Genomic DNA, 18,638 nt, shown 5'->3' with positions numbered 1-18,638 from the left:
AATCTTTTAAAAATAGTATCTAATAGGTTGATGGCATAAATGCTATAGCGTAACTATCTTATGTGCCATAATGCAAACATTGCTACCTATTAACTCCGTCCGTCCAGGCATCTGGAAATATGGCCATTGCCTTCTCTGTTCCTCAATGCAAACGGATTTCTGAAAACTGCCAATAGCAAGGTTGATGTTTCAACTTTCCTGAATGTCTATTTCATCTATCCACGCATTTCAGTTTTGGGGTTCTTTCTTTGGAAGAAAGTATCGCAGCAGTGATGATCGATGGCCCTCTCTTCTCTCATCCCCCTGCTGGATTCTCTCTGGACCTTGCCGGCCCCTCTTATTCCCTGGCACCCCCTTTGTTTCCTGAAATTACCTTCAGGCCCCTTCTCAACAGGTGTCCTATGGGACTTTTGAGAAAAAAACAACTTTTGTCACATTAATAAATGGTGGGGGAGTCATACACACGTCTTGTCCCCTCTCTCCCCTCTTTGCCTTGTCCGGGAGCGTGGAAACTGAGAACACAGTCATGAATTAACCCTGATATCGTGGGCATCAGTATGCTGCCTATTGCTTCTTAATTCATTCAACAAATATTTCTTGGGCACTGATTAGAGTTCTGCTTGGCACTGGAGGTATTTTTAAGGTTTTTAAGATTTCTTCAAGGTACTCAGAGTCTAGTTTAGCTGGTGGGGTGAGGGCTTGGGGGGGCAGATGTGGAACAAAACCTCACACTATTGGGGAAAAAAAAAAGTGTAGCAAATGAAACAATTCAATTCAACAAACCCCGAGCGCTCACCATGTGCCAGGCAGATGGCTGGGAGGCTAGGGCTGCGCCAGGCTTTGCTCCTCACAGACTCCCAGGCAGCTGGCAAATGGCAAAATCACCTGGCACATGTTAAGGGCTTCATGGCACAAAGAAAGACAGAAACGTCATAAAGGGCCATGGGGCAGACGAGCAACTTGATCACATGAGCACTTCTAACAAATCACTGGGCCTAGCGATGCGAGGAGAAAGTTTGCTTTTCTTGTATTTTATGCTGCTATTAGCCTACCAAGTGCCCTAGCTCCCAGACGGCAGGCTTCCTCACCTCGCCCCCAGCCAAGCCCTCAGTGAAGCCCTGGCTGGCCTTGCAACCCTCCCTTGAGTCCCCCAGGCCTTCAACGACAAATCCTCCACTAGGTGATAGGAGATTATCTGCTTAAAGTCATTCACACTAAGGTGAGACTGAGGCTTAATCCTTCCAAAGTGATTACTTTGACAAAAGATAGCTGGTTAACCCTAATGAACCGCTAACTGGCAGAGCTTGGAGGGCCCCGGGAAGGGCCCCTCCTCCTTCTCCGCCCAGCCCACCATCATGTCTTTCCCTTTCTATTTCCTCCCCAAGAGATAAAGGAAGAAGGGAACCTGGTGAACCCTGGACTGTCTCTTTGCACTCTCTCAAGGGGCAGATGAGGTGGTATTTATGAGCCCAGCCCAGGAATGGGGAGACCCCGAGTAGGGCAGTTGTTCCTGACTCTGGCTTCCCTTTGGGTGCCATCCAGACCGATCAAATCAGGATTTCTGGGAATGGCAACACAAGCATCGGTGTTTCTTTTCTTTTTTTTTTTTTTTTAAAGTTCCTCAGATGGCTCCAACGTGCCACCAAGGTGTCCTACTGAGCTAGAGTTGAGGAAATCAAATTCCCCAGAATCAGCGGCAATCCACTGACCTGGTCCACGTCCTCCCATTGGCAAGTAAGGTCTGTTCACCTCAAAAGAAGCATCATTCTATGCTGCAAATGCTGTCTCAAATAGAGTTCGGTTTGGGTAAACTGGTCACATACACACCTGGAAATGTGGGCATCAGGACCAGTCTGGAGCTAAGGTGGTAGGGCACCTTTGTCATGCACCTGGTGGGACATGGCGCTTCGTAGGCAACCTAAATATGTTCGGCTTTATACCAGGTAAGCGTCAGTGGTCTGTGGGCTTGAAAACAAACTAGACACAGTCAAGTGCACACAGAGGTTAATCCTACATATTCTGTAAGGTTCTCAGGCTGCGGTGTGCTTCTAATTCCACATCCTCCTGCCTCTTTCTAAGAAATCGAGACTCTGAGTGCCCCCTGAGGGCATTAGGGTCTCTGAGAGATCAAAAGTGTTCTAGGCCACTTCCTTTTGGATTTATTCGTATCAAACTATGGAATAGATGTGTGTGCGTGTTGCATCCAAGTGCGCCAGTATACACACGTGTATGCACGCGTGTACGTATCCATAACTTTCTTAGAAACGAAGTCTTGCAAAATTCTTTTTTTTTTTTTTTTTGCAAATTCTTGTGCACTTTATGAATTCATCCAACAAAGAGGCATGGTTAAATCATAAATACAAATAAATTAACAGGACATTTCTTACTCGAATCTCATTTGCAGGTAATGTTAGAAGTCCTGATTTACAGTCCTCGTGAGTGCACCATCGGTCCCAGTGGCTGCACCTGGGTGGCTCTGAGCCCCCATATTTCTGCCACAGGCTTAGCAATGAGTAACTGCCGACAGGACCTGATCCCATTGAGCCTTCCCAGTACGGAATGTATTTTTAGACAATGTTGAACATTCTTTTCCCTTCTCAAACTTTCCCGGCTGCAGGTCACCAGCTCACCAGTAACTGCCGCATTCTCACTGTCTTTTTGCCGTCGACTTTCCCACCCAGTCCCACAAATAGTCACTGAGCACCGGGCATAAAGCCAGCCTTTCCTAGAACCTGAGACTATAGAATGAGCAAAACTAGACCTCGAGGCTCTTGACACATACAGTCCGGCCGGCTATAGACATGAAATAGTAAATGATCACGATCAATGAAGTCAACAGTATGAATGTGCAATGTGTAGTGACAGAGAACAAGAGTGTGAACAGGGGACCCAAACTCCAAAGATAGACAGTTATCATTATCTTTGTGACCTTTTTTTTTTTTTTCAAATGTCCCAACTTGCAGCCATGTGAGAGCCAGCACAGGGCTTCCACGTCTTCGGTGCTGGAATTCCTTTCAAGTCTTAAGACAAGAGTTCTGTTACTGGTCGCATGAAACAGCGACTTTATTTCTGTCAAGATGCAGATAGATTGTCCACCACACAGCCCCGAGGGCAAGGTTTGGGGAAATCTGTATCTGATCACTACTACGCACTCCCCTTGCTGGTGTTTGCTTTCATTCATTTCCTGGGTTTAGTGTTTTAAGGTTATGACACCTACCGGACGAAGCCACCTTCTCTCTCGTACTTTCAGAGAGGGTAACACTCCCTTGTACATCAACATGTGGAACTCCGATCCGATCATCTTTTGTTTTGCCAAAGTTAGTGGCTCTTTTCTTGTTCCTGGATGTAAAATTCTTATTTTTTTCTGTCCCTGAATATAATAAGTGATATGTACTTTTAAAAAATAATCTATCAAGTGCCTTTAATAATAGGAGTCCATTAATTCTGTTCAGGTGCCATTGTAAAGATGTTTATGCAGGTTATTCTAGACGAGCAATAGAGCAGTCGTCTGTAACTCCTACCCACATGCTCACTCCCCTGTGCAGGGTAACTTCCTTCTATAGCTTCGAGACTCCCACGTTCCCACAAAAGCACTTCCCTACCTGTCATTTAGTCTTCACGATTAAATAAAGAAAAAGTTAACTGTTTAAAAGGGGCTGGCCACTCCGGGTCTGTCTTTTCATGAAGTCATTCTTCTCTGAAGATCGACTAAATTATAGACTTCACCAGAACAGTTTTTCCTCTCGTGAGGGCTTTGAGGCCTGTCTATTCTTACGACATTTCTGGTAACGTCTGCCTTGGAAGAAACTGTAAATAGTTTGTCAGGGTCCCTAAATACCCAGAACTCTATGTGGGGCCTTGGGGGGGGGGTGTTACCTTTCTTAGGCTAGACTTGAACTTGGGGAAACAGGCATATTTGGCACCAAATAGCCAATGTATGTGGGACAACCAGAACTAACTACGAAGAAAAAGGAGCGTGTGGATGATACCTGGTACAGCTCTGGGTACTCTCCTTCCTGGGATGCAGGAAGCCTGCTGAAAGCACACCTATTTTATTTGTGACCAAATTCCCAGGTGACTCAAGGGAAAAACACCATCTCTTTGGGGGTCACTGGCAATAGGTATACACGCGCCAAATGCGACACATGGCCCAGCTTCCACTGGCAAGAGTCAGAGCTGCTACAACCTTGTCCTTCTGCCTATGACGTTGGCGCCTCTTGGAGACAGCATGGCCACCTGTCCCCCTCCAAACTGGTGCGATGGCTTGTGTCTGCACCAGACCTCTTAGAAGAATCAGGTTGCAAAATAAGGGGGTGTTACTTCAAATAAGGGGGTTGCTGCTCTGCCTCTGCCTCAGCTCCTATCAAACAAAGACAGTCTGCAGTCTGTTACCTAATCAGGCACAAATTTCTAGACAATCTCTCCAACTCTCCGTTTCCTGCTAACGCAAAATATCTGCCTCATAGAATTGTGCTCATGAATGATTCCACAGGAATTAACCTGACCTAGGTGAGACCTTTGACAAATTACAGCTATTATAATGATTTTAAGTAGATGGTAATTGTGAGTTTAAAAATTAGAATATTAAAAAAAAAAAAACAAGCTCACGTTAAACTCCAGGTCTCTTCAAAACATGAGAATTAAAATCAAATTGCAACTTTAAGAAAGTTACAGCTTTTTATAAGATAAAAGATCCTTCTACAGTTTTTTTTCTTTTTTTTTCTTTTTCTTTTTTTTTTTCTTTTTTTTTTTTTTTAGTTTTTTGAATGGACAGGTAGGATGTAATCCAAAGGGAATCCAAGATATTCCCTGGAATGATCAACAGGCACTTTAGAAACATGAGTCTTAATTGACCAGAGCATGGCTTTCTTTCGTCCAATTCCCCATCCCCCCCCACCGACATTTTGTAAGAAAAAACATGGGAAGGACAAACCAAGCCCAGTAAAAGGCATCTATCACTTTAAAAATGAATGTATAATGCACAGTTGCATAGAAACCACATCCTTTGGAGCCATATGTGATTTTTTTTTTTATTGCAGTCAGAGCTGTTGCCACAGGATAAAAATTTAGTTGTCTAGTTGCTTCTTTTAAGTAACACAAGTCAAGAAATTGTTCCAGGCACAGCTTCCCTTTTTTTCAGCTCTTACTCCTACCTCCCTGAAAAATGTATCTCTCAATTTCATCAGAACAAACACCCTCAGAGCTCTAAGTGGAGAAAATAATGATTATGTGTTGCTAAGTACTATTTAGTAACAGAGGCTTGGGCCACAGGAATGGTGACATCACCCGCAGAAAGAGGAACATTTACACTTTTGAAAGAGATTCTTTTCCAACGTGATGGGTCACCAACCAGGGGAACAAAGCCAAATAAGGCAGGAGCAGAGGACGCAGGGCCCTGGACGAGGCATCGTTAACGTCCGATTCTGGAGTCATGCCCCAGGCCCACATGGTCTTTCTATGCTCCCCTCCTGACTCTAGTTCCTTCAACAGATGTGTGCAATTCTTACTGTAGAAAACCTGCTGCTCTCCTACTTTAATATATTTGCTTCTTGGCTAGTCTGTCCACCTGTAGTAAGCAGCAGGTCAGGAAGTGGCTTCCTGTTTCCCGAGCGTTCTCTAAAAATTCACACATCGCAGACTCCCATGCATTTACACACGCGTGCGCTTGGAAACCACACACCAGCTTACACTTTGCACTAATCCAGTGATACAGTGAGTCATCATACCCACATACCTGTGTGATACAATGGACTCTATCACTTAAATAGCACATAAGTCATCTCTACCCTTCCACACTTCCCAAATACCAGTAACATAATGATGGTCTATTTGGGCGTTGTAAGGAACACTCAAAAGTCATCTTGTGGCTCCTACAACAGTACTGTGTCTGCTAGCCTTGGAGAAATTACGATTGTGTTCCTCCCCACCCACTCATGGTCATCCTTCTTCTTTTGTTTTTTTTTTTAAGATTTTATTTTATTATTTATTCATGAGAGACAGAGAGAAAGAGAGAGAGAGAGGCAGAGACACAGGCAGAGGGAGAAGCAGGCTCCATGCACCGGGAGCCCGATGTGGGACTCGATCCTGGGTCTCCAGGATCGCGCCCTGGGCCAAAGGCAGGCGCCAAACCACTGCGCCACCCAGGGATCCCATGGTCATCCTTCTAGCTACGCCCAGTCCAAAGCAACTGGTAGAGTTTATTTATTTATTTTCCATGGTCAGCTCTCAACTCAAATCAGAAATAGAAATAGTTGTCATTAACTTCTCAAATATATGGGATGTAATTTGTTCTTGTCCTTAATAGCTATTAGGTTTGTTTAAATAGTAATGATAATAGTAGTAGTAATAATAATAATAAGAAGAAGGAGGAGGAGGAGGAGGAGGAGGAGGAGAAGGAGGAGGAGGAGGAGGAGAAGGAGGAGGAGAAGAAAGAAGAAGAAAGAAGTCCTAAAATAAGATACTCTATATTCCCTTCCCAAATCACACTCAATCTCCCAACTCCCCCAGCCCCAAACAAAGTTGTATCTATTTAATTCTGGGATTTAAAAGGTAATAATTGGATAGTTTAGATCTCTTGGGATAATCCAAATAAATCAGAGGAAATTTATAATTATTCTGAAAATGGAGTGTAAGTAACTGTTACTTATAATAGGAACAGGTTGATGCTGTAAGGGTCCCTAATATCACCGGCGCTAGGATTTGAGAAGAATATACAAGAGAGCATCTGTTGTCTCCAGAGACTGGGAAACAGCCTTTTCTCTAGTCTTATCTGCTTCATATCCATACAGAAACTAATGTGCTTGATGACCCCATTACCAGACATCAGGGTACAGATTTTCAATGGTTGTGATAAAGTCAGTTATTCCACAGCAATTTTGTTGAAAAATCTTCAGTTGACTAAATCAAATAATATTTAAGCCCTTTTCATTTTTATCAAGCCCACAGCTTCAATAAAAATGAAAAGATAAGAAAATTAGGTTAACCTCTGAAGATAAACTCGGTTTACTTGAAATTTATCTAACTATAATAATTTTTCACCTAAGGAAACTTTTGACTTATGTAGTAATTTCTGCTTCCCTTCAAACAACAGTTTTTTCCCCAGGCTGTGTGACACACACAATGCACGGGTCGTTCATTGCACCCGTTCCCACAGTACATACATGTGCCTGTCCTTGCAAATATTTGTTCACAGTGTACAACTCCTTGTCTTGGCCCTTTGTCAACCTCAGCCCCTTAGCTTCAGCTCCCACTACCCTCTGACACCTGCACTTTTCCTTTCTGCTTCTCAGATATGCCAAATTCATTCCTGCCTCTGCTGCACTTGCAAATCACTCCCCCTGTGCCACTCTTCCCAGGGCCCTCTGCATGGAACACTCAAACTTGTCATCATCGTTCATGTCTCAGCTTCAATTTTTTTTTTCCCATTCAGGGACACCTGGGTGGCTCAGTGGTTGGCCGTCTGCCTTTGGCTCAGGTCGTGATCCCGGGGTCCTGGGATCGAGTCCCGCATTGGGCTCCCTGCATGGAGCCTGCTTCTCCCTCTGCCTGTGTCTCTGCTTCTCTCTCTCTTTCTCTGTATCTCTCATGAATAAATAAAATAAAATCCTAAATAAATAAATAAATAAATAAATACTTAAACACACACACATATTCACATACACACACACTTTCCCTTTCAGAGAGGCCACCTCGGGAGGCCAGGTAGGTAAAGAAGCTGCCCTTCTCTGTTTCTCTATCCTTCTTCTTTGCTGAATTGTCTTCCTGCTGCTGGCATCATCTGAAATTCTCTTTTTAAAAATTGACTTGTTTATTGGCTTGCTCACTGCCTTTCCCCACTAGACTAAAGTGCAGCTCCTTCAGGGTAGAAACTTGGTCTTCGTCACTGTTTTCCCAGCACCTAGATGAATGCTTAATGCACACTGCTTGATATATGAATATACGAGTAGATGTACTTCAACCTGGAAAGAAGCTTCTCACAAGAATTAAAATCCTCTCTCTTCACATAACCCACTTTCTGCGAAGAGTCACAAAGGCAGAGTCACCAAATACTGGCAGGACCATAGGATCCGTAGGATAGGGGGAAAAAAAAGTGACTCAATGTTAAATTCATGTAATATTAAAAGGCTTTTCCAGGTCTTTGAAAATGTTCTGAAATCTTTTGAAAATGTATTATCCCAATGTGTTTCCACTTGATGAAAACTTTGATAATTCAACCCTAATGCCGCCTCCCCCAGGGAGCCTTGTGCCATCACTGCATCAAGAAGCATAATCCTCCTTCTCTTATGGTCCCTTTCACTGTTTCTTATATTCCACATATGAGTGGGGGAAACTGAATGGGGAAAAATTAGAGAGAAAGACAAACCATGAGAGACTCCTAACTCTGGAAAATAACAAAGGGTTGCAGAAGGGGAGGTGGGCGGGGGGATGGGGTGACTGGGTGACCAGCATTAAGGAGGGCACATGATGAGATGTTATACTATATGTTGGCAGATTGAAATTAAATAAAATATTTAACAAATTCAGGCTTATAGATCCATATATTGTTACAAAACTGAATTATGTTATGATTATCTATATTTTAATGATCGACACTTATGTTCATAAACCTCTTTTCTCTCCTAACTTGCTTTGATTACTACTCTGATGTGAAAGTCTTTAAAAGATACTTACTGCAAATATTAAATTCTACCTCCCAAAACTCCAAAACAAACAAACAAAAAATAGTCTCTTTAAAGAGATGGACTATTTATAAAAGTGATTTATAGTCACTACTTTAAAAAGACTATTTTTACATGTTTAAGATAATATTATCACACTTAACAAATGTGACAGTTCTCCAATATCAGCTAATATAAAATCCATTTACAAATCGAATTTAAATAAAATTTTCTAAAAAAAGAAATATAACTCTCAAGTATTTCAACGTCTCAGGTGATACCTTACATTTTTCATAGTGGCTGAAAATCCACGTCTTTTGAGATTTTTCCCTTCTAGAGTGTGAGATTTCCAAGGGGCCATGCCATATAATCTATAAGTGTCTAACAGTATCTACACCAAAGTTTTGCCTACCTTGCTTCTCATTGTAAGTACTAGAGGCAAGTATATTAATGATAAAGATCCATTGTAGAGACAGACACACCAGGATTGGTTTTTTGACCATTATCAAACTAACTCTCTCTGAACCTTTCTTTTTTTTTCTTTCTTAAGTCTGTAAAATCGTAATAATGGTACTTATTTCACAAAGTTAGTGAAGGTGTTTAATTCATTAATTATGTGAAGCGCCTAATATATACAATGGTATTTTAAAACTGGCACTAAAACCTGGTACTAAAAATGATATGCAATGGTGCTAAAAACCAGTACTAAAAAAATGTGATAGTAGGGGTGCCTGGGTGGCTCAATTGCGCATCTGCCTTTGGCTCAATTCATAGTTTTGGAGTCCCAGGATCAAGCCCCAGGTTGAGCTCCCTGCTCAGAGGAGAAGTCAGCTTCTCCCTCTGCCTCCCCCCTCACTCGTGTTCTCTCGCTCGCTTGCTCGCTCGCTCACTGTCTCTCCCAAATAAATAAATAATAATTTAAAAAATGTAACAGTAAATCTATTATTATTATCACGATCACCATCATCATCACCATCATCACCATCCTTTAAGACCTAATAATCTCAAGAACCAAGTCCTATATTTATAGCTTTAAACTTGGTATGTTGGATACACACATGAAACAACTCCAAACAGTTTTCCTGGAATAGCTTTAAGATCTATTTCAAGATGAAAAATAGAACCAGGAAATAATTACAAAGCAATATGTGAACTATATGCATAGCCATGAGGCCAGCACAGGCAGATGGTTAATCAGGAAAGAATTCTGGAAGGAGATTGCTCTTCCATCTGGCTTGAGGGAAGCAATGAACCCTAACTGGCAAGGAAGGGTGGGCACATGCTTTTTCTTGGTGGTGAGGGCAAAGGCAGGACAAGTGCAAAGGCAGTGGGGCAGCAATGCAGAGCAACTGCCCCCAGGATTCTAAGAGATTAGGGGCACCCACTGTGAACCCATCCCTTTTTAGCTCAGTGGTGGAAGAGAGCCAATACACACAAAAAAGAGAACTTCTCGGTCTATTTGTTGTCTCCAGGGACCACTTCTTTTGTTTCAGTTCCTTTCACTCAGTGTTAACACAAGTATCCCACCTGACAATTGTGTAGCAGCTTAGGCCATTACCATAACCATGGCCTCCTCCACAAGACCTTGGAGATAGCTGTTATTTTTGTCATGTTTGTGTTATTTGTACAGGAGGCTCAGAACTGTTGAGGCCTTGTGCTTACTCATCATTTGAGTACCTAGTATGTTCTTTGCATTTTTCTAGATACTGAGGATGTAACACGAACAAAACAGACCAGATCCTGTCTTCACGGAGCTTACATGTTAGTGGGAGGAACAAACAATAAATAATTAAAGAAAGATAAACATTTTATGTAGCATTAAGTGGTTATCAAGAAAATGAAAATGAGATAAAAGGATGGAGAGGGACTGGGTTGGGGAAACTAATAATAATGTGTAGTTGGTCATGGAAGACATCCTTTGGGAGGAACGTTCAAACATCTAAAGAAAGGAGGGTTGTGCCACAGTAATGTGTGGGAAGAACATGCCAGGAAAAGAGAGGGAAGAGCATTTGCAAAGTCCTGGAGTCAGGAATGAGTTAGGATGCCCCAGGGGCAAAATAAGGAGTGGAGCCAGAGCATAGTGAATGAAGGGATGAGAGGAAGGATATGTGAGGGCAGAGACCTAGGTAGAGGAGAAGACATATAAGCAGTAGAAGGGGAATTTGGATTTTTTCATAATTTTTTTAAAAGATTTTAATTATTTATACGTGAGAGACACACACACAGAGAGAGAGAGAGAGAGAGAGAGAGAGAGAGAGGCAGAGACACAAACAGAGTGAGAAGCAGGCTCTATGCAAGGAGCCCGATGTGGGACTTGATCTAGGACTCCAAGACCATGCCCTGGGCTGAAGGCAGGCGCTAAACCGCTGAGCCACCCAGGGATCCCCCATGATTTTTTCATAATTAACATAGGAAGCCATTGAAGAATTGTGGGCAGGGAGTCACATGATTTGATTTCTATTTTAAAAGGTCCTGCTTGCAGGGATGCAAGAGTAGAGAAGGAGAGATTTCTTAATAGGGAACAGAGATGTCCAGAACAGAGATGATGGAGTCTTACACTGAGCTCAAGATGGTGTGAGGGGTGAACTTGGGCAATGTTGGGATATATTTTGGAAACAGAATGGACAGACTTGCTGATACGTAGTAGGGTATAGGTGAGGGAAAGAAAGAAATTAGTGATGCTTTTGACCTAGATCACTGGGTGTAAAGTGATTATTTAAGAATCAAAGAAGACTGGGCATGGAGCAGAGAGAAGGGTGGGCAGTGGGGGCCTTTCTTCTGGACATGTTAACTTCAAGAGGCCGGTTAACATCTGAGATTGAGTAATCACTTTGAGATAGGAGTCCAAAAGTTGGCAAAGAGTTAAGGAGGTACAATTTTTTTTTTTTTAAACTTACAGTTATAGGGCTAGATATCTGGAGAAGGAAGAGGAGCAACCATCCAAGATTCACAGTCAGTAAGTGACAGAATGGAAACTGAAAATGAATCTTGACGCTGACCCACTTTCTCTTCCTACCACAAATACCAGGATGCATTCATCATTATGAGTACTGGAGTAGAATATGGAGGAGTGCTGGGGGCAGGAACCTTCTAGAATCACTTATAGAAAAGGGTGAGAATTGGCCCAATGCTTACGGACTATACAAATTCATGATTGCTTCTTTCTTTACCTATTTTTCTATAAATGTGGTGATAACATGCACATTTAACTTTTAAAAACCACTTAATCTCCATAGCTTGGAAAACAATGAAAAGCCAGTCAATTAAAAACATTAAATTAAACCGATAAGAATGCAAAGGGGGAAAAAAATTCCCAACCTGGAAACAAATAGAAACAAATGAACCTAATTGTATTTCAAATGAATACTATGATAACCCCACCTGGAAAGAAAGAAGAAGGAGGGATGGAGGGAAGGGGGAAGGAAGGAAGAGAGGAATCATCCTAGTAACCCACAAACGCAGTATTTGGTGGGCTATGGCTGTGTGGGGGAAGAAGTGCACACAGACCCGAATTCTTTGTCAGTAGGTTTGTTTACTGCAGTGTTCAGGTGAAGTAATTCAGAAATCATTTTAGGTGTTTTATAGAAATGAGTAAACATGTTGATGTTAAGATCCAAGCCCGCCACTGTGGAAGAAGGAGCACACAAACATTGCACAGGTGAAGGCAAGGAAGACCCTTCTGGGGAATGGGTTAGAACTGGAGATATCAGATGAACTTATAATGTCCAAAATATACCTGTATGGATATCAGCATTTCTATGAATGCATGTGTATGCCTTTGGGGTATGCATACTTGTATGTTTGTGTCTGCATACGTGTATTTTGCATTACTATATTCTTGCCAAAAGGGTCAACAAACCCAAACACTCCAGGAGCTGTGAGTATACCTCACCCGGATCTTGGCCTCTCCTGCCATTCCCCATTACAAGAAACAAGAAGGGGGCACCTGGGTGGCTAAGTTGGCTAAGTGCGGACTCTTAATTGTAACTCAGGTCATGATCTTAGGGGTGGTGGGATCAATCCCTGTATCTGGCTCTGTGCTTAGCAGGGAATCTGCTTGAGATTCTCTACGTCTCTCTCTGCCCCTCCCCTTGTTCTCTGTCTCTCTCAAATAACTAAATAAATCTAAAAAAAAAATTAAAAAGAAACAAAAACAAAGAAAGAAAGAGAGAAAGAGGAAGGAAGGAAGGAAGGAAGGAAGAAGAAGAAGAAAGAAGGAAAGAAAGAAAGAAAGAAAGAAAGAAAGAAAGAAAGAAAGAAAGAAGAAAAGAAAAAAAGAAAGAAGAAAGAAGAATGGACTGATTCTGGGGTTGGGATGGGATAGGTACCAGCTTAGCCTTGAGCATCTTCTATGCCATAGAGTGTTCCCGAACACGAGGGAGGCATGCCATATGGACATAGAAGCCAGAATAAAGGGGCTTCCTTCGTCAAATGTGGACAATCTGAGCACCATAATAATTAAGGCAGAAAGGAATTCTAAACCAGTGGAAAGACAGAAATTCACGACTTAATATCCGTAACAGAGATACATATTAGTAATTGAAGCAGGAGAGAAGGGAGTTCTTTTGCTTACATGAGGATGCAAGAGACTCCCTGAACTGTGCAGGGGGTACTGGTGGTGGAGAACCACGAGTGTGTAACTCTAATGCCTTACAATGAAGACTACATCAGACGAGAACATCGATTTGTATGAAACCCAAAGGGAAATTTTCCTGAGGAATTGTCATTATAAAATGGAGAAATGAGGCGACACTTTGGCGTGGCGACCAAAAGTAACATTGCTCCTGGGGCATAGATGAGCGTCCTGTGGCTCTCGGTATGACAGCATGGGAGGAGACCCAGCCTATGCAGTATTCTAGCAAAACATGCACAACCACAATCTAATCATGAGGAAATGTCAGACAAATATAAAAATGAGGAACACTCAATAAAAAAAAAAAAAGAGAAGAAGAAGAGTTGGTGGATAGACTTTAAGGTTTTCCATTTTATAACAAAGAAATGATGTGAAAATGTTCCAGATTAAGGGAGGCTAAAGAGACATGGCAACTAAATGTAACACACGACTCTGAACTGGATCCTTATCTGGAGGGGAAAGTATTATAAAGGGTATTATTCGATAAATAGCAAAATTGGAATATGGCTAAACATTAGATAAACATATTGCATTGATGCAAATTTGTGAAGTAGGTCATTGTAATCATTACATAAGAGACTACCTCTATTTTTAGCAACTACCAGCTGAAGTCAAGGGTCATGTTTTTTATAACTTACCCTCAAGAGTTCAGAAGAGAAAATGGAGACAGAAAGAGAGAGAGAGAGAGAGAGAAAGAATAAGAGCAAATTATAAAGCAAATGGAGTAAAATATTAAGATTAGGCAAATCTGGGTAAGGGTATATAGGTATTCACTGTGCTATTTTTATTTTTACAACTCTTTTGAGCTGGAAATTATTTCTTAATAAAAAATTTTAAGTAGCTGAAGTATAATAAGCATTTCCAGCGAGCATCTAAGAAACTCCAATGGCATTAGATATGATTTTTACTCAAAAGGCAGCCTAATTGCCTAGAGAATGTCCCTGCCTCTCCTCTAATTCAGATCTGTTCACCAATACAAGAAAAGCATAAAAGCATTCAGCTTCGATTTTTTTCTTATGCAAAGTGAAAATAAATCAAACTGAGGCATGCTTTGGAAAAAAAAATGCGGCTAATTTTACTTTTTTCAGAATCAGAACTGTGGTGATTTTTTTCACCATCATATTTGTGTTTGTTTCCAAAGTGAAAAGATTTTTGAGACTGTGATAACCACTAACTATTGAAAAAACTGGGAAGTTACAATGAAATATCTGTAAAGTAGAATAATAATAAGCTGTGACATTTTTGATTAGTTCATGGAGTAAAACCAGTAGGCTCACTTCATTTCTGATTTGTCTTCCATAGTTCCAATACAAATTAATGGCTTTCAGGCCCTTTTTCTTTCAATTTGGACATAAAACTACAAATTTGCTATTTTCCTTAGTAATACTGAAAAGTTAAGACCCATTTTTGTACACGTATAAAATGGTGAACAGGCAAAGCTGGAAAGTATTTAGAAAACATCAAATCTAAGTGCCTAGTTTTAGTTCATATAAAATTAAAAAAATCAGTGATGTTAGGGAAGCAATATTGGAAACGATCAAACACCAAATAATTTACATTTTAAAGTTTTTGAAAATTAAAGTTAATTTTCAAACACCAAATAATTTACATTTTAAAGATGTAAAAATTAAAGTTTTTATTCTCTAGAGTGCAGTTGTGTACATCGCAGTGCATAAAATGTATCTTTTTTAAAAAAATTTATTTATTCATGAGAGACACAGAGAGAGGGGGGGTGGGGGCAGAGACACAGGGGAAGAAGCAGGCTCCATACAGGAGCCCAATGTGGGGCTCGATCCCGGGACTCCAGGATCATGCCCTAGGCCAACCGCTGAGCCACCCAGGGATCCCCAAAATGTATCTTTTTAAATGGAAATATTCATAAATGTAAACGAACTTGCCTTTATTCTTTATATTTGCAGAAATCATTCCTTGTATGTGAATGAGACACATATTCTCTCTTACGGAGCACCTAGGCTTCCAAAGCACATATTTTTGTGTACACAATAATTTTCCCATGTAACACATATTTTGATTAATAGAATAAATATGAATATGTTACATATGGCACTTATTTGAAAGTCACGTCCACTAAAAATGAACGGAAAATCAATGGTTGTAAGTGGACACAAATTTGCGTTTGCAAAATTGGAAGAGGCACATTATCCAGATTGAGAGGATTTTTGTTTCTGAATTCAAAACACACCATCCCTCTTAGTCTACACCAAATCATAATCTTTCTTTCGAGCCACAAACTCTGATCTACTCTTGCCAATGAGACAATGGCCGAAAGAAGGGAAAAACCAAACAAACAAGTGTTTCAATGTTCCAAAAGTTCTTTGGGAAGTCCAGGTATTTATGCTAAGAGCAAACAGCATCATGGTTTCGTGGTGAATTTATTACTTGAGAGGTAAAGCATTTGCCAAGGTGGACTAGAGCCCTCAAGCAGCAGGTCTTTCTCCTGCACAGGTGGGCAGCTGTAGAGAGTTCACACTGCAGGAGGGGGAAGACACCCGCTAAACTGTGAGATTTGTTGGATCAACCCTGGAATTCAACAGTCCGATGGCTACCCAGCAAGACCACGCACACATCACACAGGCCACCATGTCTTATTAAGACAGATATAAAATTTTACGATGCTATACAGCAGTCATCCATTTCAACTTCTATTAGATTCAGTGAAAATTTATGTCTTCGTGTGTCCCATGAATGTTAGTCTTAATGAAACAGTAAAAAATATATATATACGTCTCTAGTTCAGAAGTAAAAATTTATGTATGCCAGAAATAAATTATTTACAATATTGTGTCTAATTTCACTTCAAAAATTGGGATTTGGGGCAGATTCTGAAACGCTTTTTCTTATTACACTATGCGACATAAAACCACAAGCAATGCATCTTGCTATTGTCCCAATGATGGTAAGATCGTCCCCATTAACATCCCATATGTCTCATGGAAGGTCAGCCGGGTAGCTCTAATTCTTTTTCTGCAAATGTGATTTTGTCATAGAACGAATTCTAAACTTATTTTCCACAATCTAGAACTAGGCTGTTCATTCAGATTTTAATGGTTCACAAGAACGACAACCACAACAACAGCAACACAACCACCTTACCAGCAAGATAGGGTTTTCTCTACTTCTACGGCCTTCATTTGCCACTCGGAATTACAGTGTTGATCAAATTTAGATTGTAAGTTCCTTGGGCTATGTTTTTTTCTCAGTTGTTACCAGTTATTCAGTGTAATACCAAACTGTATGACAAACACACAACACCTGATAGCTTATGATATCAAAATATCTCATACTTAAAATTCTGGAAATTTTAAAGTACTTTTTTTTTTTTTAAGAGCGAAGCATTATAAGCGGTGTTGAAAAGAACCATAATCGAGTTCTGGTGAAGTAGCTGTGTTTAATCAGTGTGATACATAAAGATGAACATACAATTTTAATGGATTTCTCACAACTATCAACTTAATTTTACTTAATTTAAAATTTTTGATCTAGTTAAGAATATTAAACTTGAGTCAACAGTTCATTTCCTAAATTTGTAACACTGACAATCTATTTTTATTGTCTCTGTAATCAAAAGACAGCAACTTCTGTCACAGTGCATTTCATGAAAATAATTTTTTAAAAACATCCTATTCTCTAGGTAATGTAATAGAACCAATGTGATAGCGTTGTTTACCCAAATTGATTACAATTAAATCCATTAATTTATGGACCAGTGCAGGCTTTCTTTTTCGGAAGCCATGTGATTATTCTAATTAAAGCAAACCAAATTAAGTAAGCATTCAAATATATTATTTGCTTTAAAAAAGATTCAAAAATACTATATGAGAATTACAATTATATTAAATAGTTAATATTTATATACATTATTCTAGCTTGGCAAAAATAAAAAAAAAATCTGCTGGATTTAGATTACTTTAGAATTGCCTAATGAAATTAGTTTCAGCTTGATTTGGTTCCCAATTATGAATCCAAATGGTCTTTTAGTTCTTGTCCCATTTTGGGGCATCATAACTGCAAATCAATCTTAAACATAAATTTCTAAAACTTGAGTTACTTACCTTATTTACATTTTAAAAGACTATCTACACTACAAATAGCTTTTTCTAAAGTATTTAAATTTCATCATCATATGATATGAAAAATAATACTGAAATGACACAGTTTAATACTATATATTTTCACAGTGGGTAGAAACAAATTCAAGAATATCTTTTTTCCTGGAAAATGTCCAGTAATATGCAAAACTAACAAACAAATATAGGTAGGATAACTTACAAATGTTAGGAATTTACTGGAGCTAGGGGAAGAAAAAAGTCTCAAAATTTAAATTAATACAAAAGTTCTGTCAGCATTAAATTGTGTACAAAATTTGAAAAAAAAAAGTGATTTTTTTTTACTCTTCAGTTAAAATAATTTGGAGATCAATAAGAACTTTAAAATTTTCCAGCTTTTTAGAAGGTTGTGCGTGAAGTTGAAACTAAACGTACTAAACGTTGTCATTTAAAATATTGAGTACTCGCTTTAAAATTATGAAATTTCTTTAATCCATTTTGTAATTCAGCCCACACTGAAATCGTTGTTGCATGAACAGTGATCCAAATAATAAAATGAAAAATAGCAAAACTTTCTTCTTACCTCAGTGTCTTATTTTCAGTTGCTTGTTAAGCTGCTTAAATAGTTGAGTTAACCAGCATCTCAAAGGGCTCTGACTCTGCTCAGCTTTCTTTAGTCAGTTTTTTTTTTTCTCTGCAAAAGGACGGTCTACCAAAAGAGGAAGTTGTGAAACACCAGAGTCATTTTGCTTTATAAATTCTATGCAGGATGAAAAATTCTTCACAAACCTTACGTTTGGAACCATGGTGACAGGCTATAATTTGTGTGCGTATACAATTAATTAACATATACACAAATTTATATGTGTAAGCGAGTTTTCAGAAAGTTCTTGAAATCTATACATTATTATGTAATGCTCATTTACATAAGGAAACATCTCCTCTGTGGCCAAAAGATAATCATAGGAAAATAAAATACCGCTCTTTGCAGACAAAACCCGTCAAGCTCATACGTGAGGACTAAACTTGCTTTTATAAGGTTAATTAATTTAAACTCTTTGAAGTATGACCTAAATGCTAATCTGACTACAGACATATTGTAAAAAGAAAAAAAAAAAAAAACTTCAGTAAACGGGCATTTTCCTGGAATCTGAGTAGTGGTTTTTTACCTACAAGCCTTAAACTTCCTTTCTCATGAATAGCTGCCTGTTACACATAGATAAAGCATTGCAAAACTGAAACTGTTGCTTATCCATAAGCTCTGCTCTCTCAACTTCAGCC

At 39.7% G+C, this 18,638-nt stretch overlaps 1 protein-coding gene across 2 annotated transcripts in view; it reads right to left on the bottom strand.

Moving 5' to 3' along the window:
• MBNL1 (muscleblind like splicing regulator 1) overlaps positions 1 to 18,066 on the bottom strand; it is a 204,352-nt gene extending 186,286 nt beyond the window's left edge. For both annotated transcript variants that reach the window (XM_041733862.1, XM_041733880.1), the window contains exon 1: positions 17,941 to 18,066. The gene's annotated coding sequence lies outside the window, so the exon portion shown is untranslated. The remainder of the gene's footprint in view (positions 1 to 17,940) is intronic.
• Positions 18,067 to 18,638: the final 572 nt, after the last annotated feature.

Source organism: Vulpes lagopus, chromosome 19, assembly GCF_018345385.1.
Source record: "Vulpes lagopus strain Blue_001 chromosome 19, ASM1834538v1, whole genome shotgun sequence".
Lineage (NCBI taxonomy): Eukaryota > Metazoa > Chordata > Mammalia > Carnivora > Canidae > Vulpes > Vulpes lagopus.
This window is presented reverse-complemented; position numbering and strand designations above follow the sequence as displayed.